General features: G+C 37.7%; 1 protein-coding gene across 5 annotated transcripts in view; it reads left to right on the top strand.

Annotated features, from left to right (window-relative positions):
• The window catches only part of CFAP70 (cilia and flagella associated protein 70), a 122,145-nt gene that overhangs the window by 91,832 nt on the left and 17,368 nt on the right, over positions 1–12,945 (top strand). The gene's annotated exons all lie outside the window — the stretch shown is intronic.

Here is a 12,945-nt window from a genome sequence, read left to right as displayed (position 1 = left end):
CATAATACCCTCTAGTTCCATCCATGTCATTGCAAATGGCAAGATTTCATTTTTTTGATGGCTGAGTAATATTCCGTTGTATATATATACCACATCTTTTTTATCCATTCATCTGTCGTTGGACATCTGGGCTCTTTCCATAGTTTGGCTATTGTGGACATTGCTTCTATAAACATTGGAGTGCAGGTGCCCCTTTGGATCATTACATTTGTATCTTTGGGTTAAATACCTAGCAGTGCAATTGCTGGGTCATAGGGTAGCTCTATTTTCAACTTTTTGAGGAACCTCCATACTGTTTTTTCCAGAGTGGCTGTACCAGCTTGTATTCCCACCAATAGTGTAAAAAGGTTCCCCTTTCTCTGCATCCTTCTCAACATCTGTTGTTACCTGACTTAATTTTATATGCTTTTAATTTTCTAAATATATGGGGATTTTTCCAGATATCTTTTTTTTTATTAAAGATTTTATTTATTTATTTGAGGGAGAGAAAGAGAGAGCACAAGCAGGGAGAGGAACAGAGGCAGAGGATGAGGGAGAAGCAGACTCCCCGCTGAGCAGGAAGCCCGATGTGGGGCTTGATCCCAGGACCCTACGATCATGACCTGAGCTGAAGGCAGATGCTTAACCCTCTGAGCCACCCAGGCACCCAAAGATGTCTTTGTTTTTTAATCTATAATTTAATTTCACTGTGGCTAGAAAACACAGTTTGTATGATTTGAAACCTTTTAAATTTATTTTGACTTGTTCTGTGGTCCAGCATGTGATCTATCTTGATAAATGTTCCATATTCACTTGAAAAGATTGTGTATTCTGCTGCTGTTGAGTGTTCTGTAGAATTTTAGTTAGGTTGAATTAGTTGATTATATGTTCAACTCTCCTATATCCTTTGTAGTTTTATGTCTTTGGAGTTTTGTTTTAATTGTTCTTGCCTCAAGTCACATTTCTTGTAACTTTATAATCTTAGTTTTATGTTTATTTATGTTTATGTTTATTTATGTTTATGTTTATTTGTTTGGATTCCATCCTTGAAAGTGATGCTAAGTAAGCATCCAGTTTTGTTTTTCTCTGTAGAGGGATCTAGTTTTCTCAAAATTGTCTATTAAACAACTGTCTTTTCTGTTTTAATTTTTTTTAATTTTTTTATTGTTATGTTAATCCCCATACATTACATCATTAGTTTTAGATGTAGTGTTCCATGATTCATTGTTTGTGCATAACACCCAGTGCTCCATGCAGAACGTGCCCTCCTCAATACCCATCACCAGGCTAACCCATCCCCCCACCCCTCTCCCCTCTAGAACCCTCAGTTTGTTTTTCAGAGTCCATCGTCTCTCATGGTTTGTCTACCCCTCCGATTTCCCCCCCTTCATTCTTCCCCTCCTGCTACCTTCTTCTTTTTTTTTTTTCTCTTAACATATATTGCATTATTTGTTTCAGAGGTACAGATCTGAGATTCAACAGTCTTGCACAATTCCCAGTGCTTACCAGAGCACATACCCTCCCCAGTGTCTATCACCCAGTCACCCCATCCCTCCCACCCCATTCCCCACTCCAGCAACCCTCAGTTTGTTTCCTGAGATTAAGAATTCCTCATATCAGTGAGGTCATATGATACATGTCTTTCTCTGTTTGACTTATTTCGCTCAGCATAATACCCTCCAGTTCCATCCACGTCGTTGCAAATGGCAAGATCTCATTCCTTTTGATGGCTGCATAATATTCCATTGTATATATGTACCACATCTTCTTTATCCATTCATCTGTCGATGGACATCTTGGCTCTTTCCACATTTGGCTATTGTGGACATTGCTGCCATAAACATTGGGGTGCACGTACCCCTTTGGATCCCTACTTTTGTATCTTTGGGGTAAATACCCAGTAGTGCAATTGCTGGGTCATAGGGTACCTCTATTTTCAACTTTTTGAGGAACCTCCATACTGTTTTCCTGAGTGGCTGCACCAGCTTGCATTCCCACCAACAGTGTAGGAGGGTTCCCCTTTCTCCGCATCCCCACCAACATCTGTCATTTCCTGACTTGTTAATTTTAGCCATTCTGACGGGTGTGAGGTGGTATCTCACTGAGGTTTTGATTTGGATTTCCCTGATGCCGAGCGATGTTGAGCACTTTTTCATGTGTCTCTTGGCCATTTGGAATGTCTTCTTTGGAAAAATGTCTGTTCATGTCTTCTGCCCATTTCTTGATTGGATTCTTTGTTCTTTGGGTGTTGAGTTTGATGAGTTCTTTATAGATTTTGGATACTAGCCCTTTATCTGATATGTCATTTGCAAGTATCTTCGCCCATTCTGTCGGGTGTCTTTTGGTTTTGTTGACTGTTTCCTTTGCTTTGCAAAAGCTTTTAATCTTGATGAAGTCCCAATAGTTCATTTTTGCCTTTGCTTCCCTTGCCTTTGGCGATGTTTCTAGGAAGAAGTTGCTTCGGCTGAGGTCGAAGAGGTTGCTGCCTGTATTCTCCTGTAGGATTTTGATGGACTCCTGTCTCACATTGAGGTCTTTCAACCATTTGGAGTCTATTTTTGTGTGTGGTGTAAGGAAATGGTCCAGTTTCATTCTTCTTCATGTGGCTATCCAATTTTCCCAACACCATTTGTTGAAGAGACTGTCTTTTTTCCATTGGACATTCTTTCCTGCTTTGTCAAAGATTAGTTGACCATAGAGTTGAGGGTCCATTTCTGGGCTCTCTATTCTGTTCCATTGATCTATGTGTCTGTTTTTGTGCCAGTACCATACTGTCTTGATGATGACAGCTTTGTAATAGAGCTGGAAGTCCGGAATTGTGATGCCGCCAGCTTTGCTTTTCTTTTTCAACATTCCTCTGGCTATGCGGGGTCTTTTCTGGTTCCATACAAATTTTAGGATTATTTGTTCCATTTCTTTGAAAAAAGTGGATGGTATTTTGATGGGGATTGGATTGAATGTGTAGATTGCTTTAGGTAGCATTGACATCTTCACAATATTTGTTCTTCCAATCCATGAACATGGCACGTTTTTCCATTTCTTTGTGTCTTCCTCAATTTCTTTTATGAGTATTTTATAGTTTTCTGAGTACAGATCCTTTGCCTCTTTGGTTAGATTTATTCCTAGGTATCTTATGGTGTTGGGTGCAATTGTAAATGGGATCGACTCCTTAATTTCTCTTTCTTCTGTCTTGTTGTTGGTGTATAGGAATGCCACTGACTTCTGTGCATTGATTTTATATCCTGCCACTTTACTGAATTCCTGTATGAGTTCTAGCAGTTTTGGGGTGGAGTCTTTGGGGTTTTCCACATAAAGTATCATATCATCTGCAAAGAGGGAGAGTTTGACTTCTTCTTTGCCGATTTGGATGCCTTTTATTTCTTTTTATTGTCTGATTGCTGTGTCTAGGACTTCCAATACTATGTTGAATAGCAGTGGTGATAGTGGACATCCCTGCCTCGTTCCTGACCTTAGGGGGAAAGCTCTCAGTTTTCCCCCATTGAGAATGATATTCGCTGTAGGTTTTTCATAAATGGCTTTTATGATATTGAGGTATGTACCCTCTATGCCTATACTCTGAAGAGTTTTGATCAAGAAACGATGCTGCACTTTGTCAAATGCCTTTTCTGCATCTATTGAGAGGATCATATGATTCTTGTTCCTTCTTTTGTTGATGTATTGTATCACATTGATTGATTTGCAGATGTTGAACTAACCTTGCAGCCCAGGGATAAATCCCACTTGGTCGTGGTGAATAATCCTTTTAATGTACTGTTGGATCCTGTTGGCTAGTATTTTGGTGAGAATTTTTGCATCCATGTTCATCAGGGATATTGGTCTGTAGTTCTCCTTTTTAATGGGCTCTTTGTCTGGTTTTGGGATCAAGGTAATGCTGGCCTCATAAAATGAGTTTGGAAGTTTTCCTTCCATTTCTATTTTTTGGAACAGTTTCAGAAGAATAGGTATTAATTCTTCTTTAAATGTTTGGTAGAATTCCCCTGGGAAGCCATCTGGCCCTGGGCTTTTGTTTATTGGGAGATTTTTGATGACTGCTTCAATTTCCTTAGTGGTTATAGGTCTGTTCAGGTTTTCTATTTCCTCCTGGTTCAGTTTTGGTAGTTGATACATCTCTAGGAATGCATCCATTTCTTCCAGGTTATCTAATTTGCTGGCGTAGAGTTGCTCATAATATGTTCTTATAATTGTTTGTATTTCTTTGGTGTTGGTTGTGATCTGTCCTCTTTCATTCATGATTTTGTTGATTTGGATCATTTCTCTTTTCTTTTTGATAAGTCTGGCCAGGGGTTTATCAATCTTGTTAATTCTTTCAAAAAACCAGCTCCTAGTTTCATTGATCTGTTCTACTGTTCTTTTGGTTTCTATTTCATTGATTTCTGCTCTGATCTTTATTATTTCTCTTCTCCTGCTGGGTTTAGGCTTTACTTGCTGTTCTTTCTCCAGCTCCTTTAGGTATAGGGTTAGGTTGTGTACTTGAGACCTTTCTTGTTTCTTGAGAAAGGCTTGTATTGCCATATACTTTCCTCTTAGGACTGCCTTTGCTGTATCCCAAAGATTTTGAATAGTTGTGTTTTCATTTTCATTGGTTTCCATGAATTTTTTTAATTCTTCTTTAATTTCCTGTTTGACCCATTCATTCTTCAGTAGGATGCTCTTTAGCCTCCATGTATTTGAGTTCTTTTCGACTTTCCTCTTGTGATTGAGTTCTAGTTTCAAAGCATTGTGGTCTGAAAATATGCAGGGAATGATCCCAATCTTTTGGTACCGGTCGAGACCTGATTAATGACCTAGGATGTGATCTATTCTGGAGAATGTTCCATGGGCACTAGAGAAGAATGTGTATTCCGTTGCTTTGGGATGGAATGTTCTGAATATGTCTGTGAAGTCCATTTGGTCCAGTGTGTCATTTAAAGTCTTTATTTTCTTGTTGATCTTTTGCTTAGACGATCTGTCCATTTCAGTGAGGGGGGTGTTAAAGTCCCCCACTATTATTATATTGTTGTCGATGTGTTTCTTTGCTTTTGTTATTAATTGGCTTATATAATTGGCTGCTCCCATGTTAGGGGCATAGATATTTACAATTGTTAGATCTTCTTGTTGGATAGACCCTTTAAGTAGGATATAGTGTCCTTCCTCATCTCTTATTACAGTCTTTGGCTTAAAATCTAATTTGTCTGATATAAGGATTGCCACCCCAGCTTTCTTTTGGTGTCCATTAGCATGGTAAATGGTTTTCCACCCTCTCACTTTAAATCTGGGGGTGTCTTTGGGTCTAAAATGAGTCTCTTGCAGACAGCATATCGATGGGTCTTGTTTTTTGATAGCCTGTGTCTTTTGATTGGGGCATTTAGCCCATTTACATTCAGGGTAACTATTGAAAGATAGGAATTTAGTGCCATTGTATTGCCTGTAAGGTGACTGTTACTGTATATTTTCTGTGTTCCTTTCTGGTCTATGTTGCTTTTAGGCTCTCTGCTTAGAGGACCCCTTTCAATATTTCTTCTGGGCTGGTTTCGTGTTTGCAAATTCCTTTAGTTTTTGTTTGTCCTGGAAGCTTTTTATCTCTCCTTCAATTTTCAATGACAGCCTACCTGGATATAGTATTCTTGGCTGCATATTTTTCTCATTTAGTGCTCTGAATATATCCTGCCAGTCCTTTCTGGCCTGCCAGGTCTCTGTGGCTAGGTCTGTTGCCAATCTAATGTTTCTAGCATTGTAGGTTACATATCTCTTCTCCCAAGCTGCTTTCAGGATTTTCTCTTTGTCTCTGAGACTCGTAAGTTTTACTATTAGATGTCGGGGTGTTGACCTATTTTTATTGATTTTGAGAGGGGTTCTCTGTGCTTCCTGGATTTTGATGCCTGTTTCCTTCCCCAAATTAGGGAAATTCTCTGCTATAATTTGCTCCAATATATCTTCTGCCCCTCTCTTTCTTTCTTCTTCTTCTGGGATCCCAGTTATTCTAATGTTGTTTCGTCTTATGGTATCGCTTATCTCTCGAATTCTGCCCTCATGATCCAGTAGTTGTTTATCTCTCTTTTTCTCAGCTTCTTTATTTTCCATCATTTGGTCCTCTATATCACTGATTCTCTCTTCTGCCTCAGTTATCCTAGCAGTTAGCGCCCCCATATTTGATTGCACCTCATTAATAGCCTTTTTGATTTCAACTTGGTTAGATTTTAGTTCTTTTACTTCTCCAGAAAGGGTTTCTCTAATAACTTCCATGCTTTTTTCAGGCCCAGCTAGTATCTTTAAAGTGATGATTCTGAACTCTAGATCTGACATCGTACTAATGTCTGTATTGAGTAGGTCCCTGGCAGTCGGTACTACCTCTTGTTCTTTTTGTTGAGGTGATTTTTTCCGTCTTGTCATTTTGTGCAGAGGAGAATAGATTAATGAGAGAACAAAATGCTAGCAGGGTAACAACGTCCCCAGAAATTATACTCTAAACAAATCAGAAAAGACCTGAAGCAGTGGGAAAAGAAAGGGAAAGAGAGAAAAAAGAAAAAGAAGAAGAAAAAAAAGATAAAGATAAAAACAAACAAAAACAGAACAAAACAAAACAAAACAAAAACAGAATGTGATCAAATATGATCAGGCTGGTATATAGATCAGTGCCACACACTAGATTTGGGTGTATTTTGGTCTGGTAGAAGAAAGTGCCTCCCAAAATTTTAAAAGAAAAACTTATATATGTACAAAAATAAGGGTTGATATGATGAAGGGATGGAATATGACTGTAAAGATGGAAATTATAAAAAATTTTATACAAGGAATTGATAAGAAGTTGTTTGAAAAAAGAAAGAAGAGGATTAAAAAAAAGGGAGAGAATGTGATCAGGCAGGGGAGTAGAAAAAAACCATACACTAGAGATTTAGGGTATATTTTGATCTGCTAGAAGAAACTATCTCAAAATTTTAAAGAGAGAACAACTTATATATATATGCCAAAAATACAGGTAACTACTATGAAGGGATAGAATATGACTCTAAAAATGAAAAATAAAAATGTTTTTTAAAAAAGGGATTGGTAAGATGTTGGTTGAAAAAGGGAAAAAGAAAAATTCAAAAACAACAAAAAAAAGACAGTTAAAAAAAAATTTAACTTTGAAAGACTAAAGAATCATGGTAAAAAAGCCATGAATTCTATGTGCATTATTCCCCTAGTGCTGGAGTTCTGCCGTTCCTCATTGATCGGTAAACTTGATCTTGGCTGGCTGTTCTCGCTGATGTTCTGGGGGAGGGGCCTGTTGCCGTGGTTTCCAAATGTCTTTGCCGGAGGCGGAATTGCCCTGCCCTTGCCCAGTCTGGGCTAAGTAATCTGCTTGGGTTTGCTCTCCGGAGCTTTTGTTCCCTGCAAGCTTTCCGTACAGCTTTGGAGGCTGAGAGTGAAAATGGCAGCCTCCCAATCTCTGCCCCGGAGGAGCCGAGAACTCGGGGGCCCCTGCTCCTCAGTGCGCCCCCAGAGAAAAGCCACCAGTCACTCCCGTCTCCCCGGTCTCCAGCCACACTCTGTGTTCACCAGGCCTGTGACCGCGCGTTTCTATCTCTGGCACACGACCCTGTGTGGAGTCTCCAAACCCAGCAGATCCCTGTGGTGCGCTCCCACACCGCTCCTCCCGGGGGAGGGAGAGGAGTCTTCCCGGATCTGCCGCTTGTTGGGTCCCTGCTGGAGGAGCAGTGGCCCGAGTGTGCTGCGGATCACGGTTTATGGCAATCCCGAGCTGGGAGCCCATGCCTTGGTTCCGTCTCTGCAGCTGGCTTCCCTGCTCCTATCCCTGGGAGCTCTGCCGCACTCAGGCACCCTCAGTCTTTCTGTGACCCCGAGGGTCCTGAGACCACACTGTCCCACGAGGGTTCCACCCCCCGCTTAGCCAGCGGAGTGACGTCCCTCAGCGGAGCTGACTTCTAAAAGTTCCGATTTTGTGCTCCGCGGCTCTATCACTTGCCAGAAGCGGCGGACAGAGGCCCCTCCCCTGCCGTCTATCCTCCCGAATATCGCCTCGGATTCACTTCTCCGCACGTCCTACCTTCCAGAAAGTGGTCGCTTTTCTGTTCAGAGAGTTGTTGGTATTCTTTTCTTCGATCTCCTGTTGGGTTTGTAGGTGTTCAGAATGGTTTGATCCCTATCCAGCTGAATTCCTGAGAGGAGACGAAATCCAGGTCTCCTACTCCCTGTTTTAATTTAAGGTATATGTCTCCAAGCTTTTTATTCTGTCTTACTGGTCTGATCTTAAAACAATATTGTATTCTTTTTATTGCTGTGGTATTGTAGTATGCCTTAATATCTGGTATACCAGGTTCTCCCATTTACTTGCCTTTTTATACCTGACTTACCTATTCATGGATCTTTATTTATCCATATGGATTTTATAGTGTTTATCAAATATATAAACAATCTAGTTGCAATTTTTATTTGGACCCTACTGAACTTACAAATAATTTTAGGGATAATTAACATCTTTATGTTATTAAACCATTCTATCCAAGTATGTGGAGGGCCTGTCCATATCCTCAGATCATCTGTGTCCTTTATCAAAGTTTTAACATTTTTTTCCAACGAGGCTCTGTTTAAGTAATTCATAAAAACTTTATAGATACCATTGCTACCATAAAGTATCTTATTTTAATTATATTTTCTTGTTGGCTATTGCTGGCATTTTTTTAGTGTATGCTATTGATTTTGACATTTTAGATTTTAGTGTATACTATTGTTTTTTAGATTGAGTTTATATATGATAATCTTATTAGACTTTTATTGATTTAATAGATTATTAATTCTATTGTTTTTTTTCTAGACTATGATTACCATATCATCTGCTATTAACAATAATGATAGCATTACCTTTTCCCTCCCAATCATCATACTACTCATGTCTTCTTACTATCTCCAATAATACGTTATATATTAGTTGTGGTGGTCAACCGTGTCTTCTTTCCCTTCTTAATGGGAATGAATTTAAAATTTATCAATTAAATATAAAATATTCTGTCTCATGTTGAGGTATTTCATCCATGAGCAGACACTTCTCCAAAGAAGACATACAAATGGTTAACAGACACATGAAAAAATGTTCATCATTAGGGAAATTCAAATCAAAACCACATTGAGATACCACCTTACACCAGTTAGAATGTCAAAAACTGACAAGGCAAGAAACAACAAATGTTGGAGAGGTTGTGAAGAAAGGGGAACCCTCTTACACTGTTGGTGGGAATGCAAGTTGGTTTTGATCAACTGTGGAGGTTTTGAAAACTGTGGAGGTTCCTCAGAAATTTAAAAATAGAGCTACCCTATGACCCAGCAATTGCTCTCCTGGGTATTTACCCCAAAGACACAGATGTAGTGAAAAGAAGGGCCATATGTACCCCAATGTTCGTAGCAGCAATGTCCACAATAGCCAAACTGGAAAGAGCGGAGATGCCCTTTAACAGATGAATGGATAAAGAAGATGTGGTCCATATATACAATGGAATATTACTCAGCCATCAGAAAGGATGAATACCCAACTTTTACACCCACATGGATGGGACTAGAGGAGATTATGCTAAGTGAAATAAGCAGAGAAAGTCAATTATCATATGGTTTCACTTATTTGTGGAACATAAGGTATAGCATGGAGGACATTAGGAGAAGGGAGGGAAAAATGAAGTAGGGGAAATCGGAGGGAGAGGCGAACCATGAGAGACTATGGACTCTGAGAAACAAACTGAGGGTTTTTGAGGGGAGGAGTTTGGGGGGATGGGTTAGCCCGGTAATAGGTATTAAGGAGAGCATGTACTGCATGGAGCACTGGGTATTATACGAAAACAATAAATCGTGGATCACTACATCAAAAACTAGTGATATATTGCATGGTGACTAACATAACATAATAAAATAAAATAAAATAAAATAAAAAACAAAAATAAAATATTCTGTAAGCTTTTTCTAAAACACTTTTATGGAATTAAGGAGGATCCCTTCTGTTCCTAGTTTTCAAAGAATTTTTTCTTCATTCATAGGTGCTGGACTTTATCATATTCTTTTTCTGCATCAATTGAAAAAAATAAAATGATTTTGAACTACATTGATAGATTTCTTTTATATTGAACAATCCTTGCATTCAAGGCATAAATCCTACTTGATTATAATGCATTAATTTTTAATATACCTTTGGATTTGAGTAGCCAAACTTTATTTTGGATCTTTGCATCTATGTTAATGGAATAGCCTATAATGTTATTTTGTCATCTAGTTTTATAATCAAGATTATTAGGCAGTTTTGTTCCTTTGCTATTCTTTATCAACTTATATATGTTAGGAATTGATTTTGACTTGAAAATTTGACAGAACTCAACCAATAAAGTAACCAGGACCTGGGTTTTTGGCAGGAAAAAGTGTCTGACTACCATTTCATTTTCTTAATATTTATGTTCTTTATTTCTTATTTTGTTATTCATGGCACTTTATACTTTTTAGGAATTCATCAATTTCATCTGGGTTTTTTAATTTTAAAAGTTTATATTAATCAGTTATTTTTAATACACTTCATTTTTAGAGGAGTTTTAGGTTCACAGTAACCTTGAAAGGAAGGTTTAGAGAGTTTTCATATACCCCTGTTCCTACACATGGGCAGTCTCTCCTATTATTAACCTTCCTGATGACATAAGATGAGAAGTATCTTATCATATGCTTATGTGCCATTTATAGATCTTTGATGATGTATATATTAAGGTCTTTGGCCATTTTTTAATCAGGTTTTTGTTTTCTTATTGTTGAGTTTTACGAGTTTTTAGTATATTTTTTAACTGAGATATAAATGACATATAATATTAGTTTCAGGTGTACAACATAATGATTCAACATTTGTACATATTGCAAAATGATCACCACAATAAGACTACTTAGCATTCATCACTTCACACGTTACAATTTTTTGCTTTTGATGAGAACTTTTAAGATCTACTCTCTTAGCAATTTTCAAATATACAATAGAGTATTATTAATTATAGTCACCATGATGTACATTACCTAATTTGTTTATTTTTTAATTGGAAGTTTGTACCTTTTGGCCACCTTCACCCATTTCACCTACCCCTATTCCCTGTCTCTGGCAACCATGAATCTGTTCTTTGTATCTATACTTTCAAAGCTGTTTTTTTTTGTTTTTGTTTTTGTTTATTTTATATTCCACATACAAGTGAGATCATATGGTGTTTGTCTTTCTCTGACTTATTTCACTTAGCATAATGTCCTCATGGTCCATTCATGTTGTTACAAATGGCAATATTTCATTCTTTTTTATGGCTGAATAATATTCCATTGTATATATGTACACCACATTTTCTTTATCCATTCATCCATTGATGGATACTTAGTTGGCTTTCATGTCTTGGCTACTGTAAATAATGCTGCAATGAACATGGGAGTGTACATATATCTTTTCAAGTTATTGTTTTCATTTCCTTTGGAAAATACCCAGAAGTGAAATTTCTTGATCATATGGATATTTCTAGTTTTAATTTTTTGAGGAAACTCCATACTGTTTTCCATAGTGGCTGCATCAATTTACATTCCCAGCCACAGTACACAAGGGTTCCCTTTTCTCCATATCCTCCCCAACACTTGTTATTTTTTGTCTTTTTTATGATAACCATTCTAGCAGGTGTGAGGTGATATCTCATTGTGGTTATGATAGGCATTTACCTGATGATTAGTGATGTTGAGCATCTTTTTATGTGTCTGTTGACCATTTGTATATCTTCGGAGAAATGTCTATTCAGATCCTCGGCTCATTTTTAAAATCAGATTTTTTTTTGCTACTGAGTTATAGGAGTTCTTTATATATTTTGAATATTAACTCTTTATCAGATATATGATTTGCAAATATTTTCTCCCATTCAGTATGTTGCCTTTTCATTTTTTCGTAGGCTTCCTCTGCTGTACAGAAACTTTTTAGTTTTGTATAGCCCCACTTGTTGATTTTTGCTTTTGTAACCTAACAATGTGTATCTTGATTATGGTAGTGTTTAATAGAATTTATAAATGGGATAAAATTGCTTAGGACTACACACACACATATACACAAATGCATATGAAAACTGGCAAAACCAGAATGAGGTCTTTAGTGCATTTAAGTTTTGTACCAATATCAGTTTCCTGGTTTTGATATTATACCATACTATAGTTGTATAAGATGTCACCATTGAACAGAAGTTGGTAAAGGGTACATGGGACTATATGCTCTATGTTTGCAATTTCCTGTGCATCTATAATTATTTCAAAATAAAGAGTTAAAAAGTCCTTAGAAGTAGCAATTGAGAGCACTTATGTGGAGTCTCAAAATATAAAGCTCCATGTAAATTGAAGACAACAACAAGAACAACCTAAAAAAGGTAATATTCAAAACTTATCACTTCTTGGGGCGCCTGGGTGGCTCAGTTATTAAGCATCTGCCTTTGGCTCAGGTCATGATCCCAGGGTCCTGGGATCGAGCCCCGCATCGGGCTCCCTGCTCAGCGGGAGGCCTGCTTCTCCCTCTCCTGCTCCCCCTGCTTGTGTTCCCTCTCTCGCTGTGTCTCTCTCTGTCAAATAAATAAATAAAACTTTAAAAAAACCCCAAAACTTATCACTTCTTTATTATTTTACTACATTTTATTATCATCTGTGCTGTTGAAGTTATTTATATATAATTGTATTCTTATATAGAAATACTATGTAATGGTATGCTCTTGTGCATCTCTTCCTAACTCTGCATTCAGTGATGTAACATTGGCTGCTTGAAATCGGCTATGATAGGAGAATTTATATCATGGAAATCAGCAAACACTACAAACCAGTCTTCAATATATCCAAAACCCATTTATGGAACATTTACCAGCTCATCATTTGATATATAGGAAAACTTCAAGTATTTATAAATTAAACAATATGCTTCTAAATAACCCATAGATCAAAGAAGAAATC

The sequence above is a fragment of the Mirounga leonina genome, unplaced genomic scaffold (assembly GCF_011800145.1).
Source record: "Mirounga leonina isolate KUSES-001 unplaced genomic scaffold, KU_Mleo_1.0 Mir_114, whole genome shotgun sequence".
Classification (NCBI taxonomy): Eukaryota; Metazoa; Chordata; class Mammalia; order Carnivora; family Phocidae; genus Mirounga; species Mirounga leonina.
This window is presented reverse-complemented; position numbering and strand designations above follow the sequence as displayed.